The sequence below is a fragment of the Orycteropus afer genome, unplaced genomic scaffold (assembly GCF_000298275.1).
Source record: "Orycteropus afer afer isolate SDZICR_OR568_19922 unplaced genomic scaffold, OryAfe1.0 scaffold00490, whole genome shotgun sequence".
NCBI lineage: Eukaryota > Metazoa > Chordata > Mammalia > Tubulidentata > Orycteropodidae > Orycteropus > Orycteropus afer.
In genome coordinates this window covers 1,794,859-1,795,628 of record NW_006922077.1, presented here as the reverse complement: position 1 = coordinate 1,795,628, position 770 = coordinate 1,794,859, and the positions used below count along the sequence as shown (strand labels likewise).

The window sequence follows — 770 nt, the reverse complement described above, 5'->3', positions numbered from 1 at the left end:
AGCAAAATAAGGAACCCTAAGATTGGAAGGAAAGTACTGAAGGGAGGAAGAGTTGATATTAGAGATGATGAAGTGGTACAGAAGTTTGGAAAAGCTGGACATTTGGGACATCTTTAATCTCTGCCTCATAGGGACCACCCTTGTGCTGATCCTTCTAAAAGAAATTATTCAAGCACTCCCGAAAAGATCCCATAACTATTAGCAGTCACTCCCCATTCTCCCTCTCCCCAGCTCCTGGAAACCACTAATTTATTCTCTGTCTCTATGGATTCTGGATATTACATATAAATGAAACCATACAATATGAGGCCTTTCGTGTCTAGCTTCTTACCCTTAGTATGTTTTCAAAGGTTTTCAACATGCATTCATGTTGTAGCATGTACCAGTACCTCATTCCTCTTTATGGCTGAATGGTAATTCGTTGTATAGACACAACATTACCTTTATCAGCTGAAGGACATTTGGGATGTTTATACTTTTTGCTTATTATAAATAATGCTGCCATGAGTATTTAGGCACAGGTTTTCGTACAGACAAGTTTTCAATTACCTTCAGTATATACCTAGTAGTGGAATTTCTAGGTCATATGGTAACTTAATGTTTAACATTTTGAGGAACTGTTTTCCAAAGTGGCTGAACCATTTTACAATCCATTTAAAATCCATTTTATCATCTGTTTTACAATATGAGTGTTCCAATCCCTCCACATCTTTATCAAGACTTGTTATTGGCCTTTGTTTCAGCCATTCTAGTGGTAGTAAACTAATATC

General features: G+C 36.9%; 1 protein-coding gene across 1 annotated transcript in view; it reads right to left on the bottom strand.

Moving 5' to 3' along the window:
* HSD17B6 (hydroxysteroid 17-beta dehydrogenase 6) overlaps window positions 1-770 on the bottom strand; it is a 27,420-nt gene that overhangs the window by 25,469 nt on the left and 1,181 nt on the right. The gene's annotated exons all lie outside the window — the stretch shown is intronic.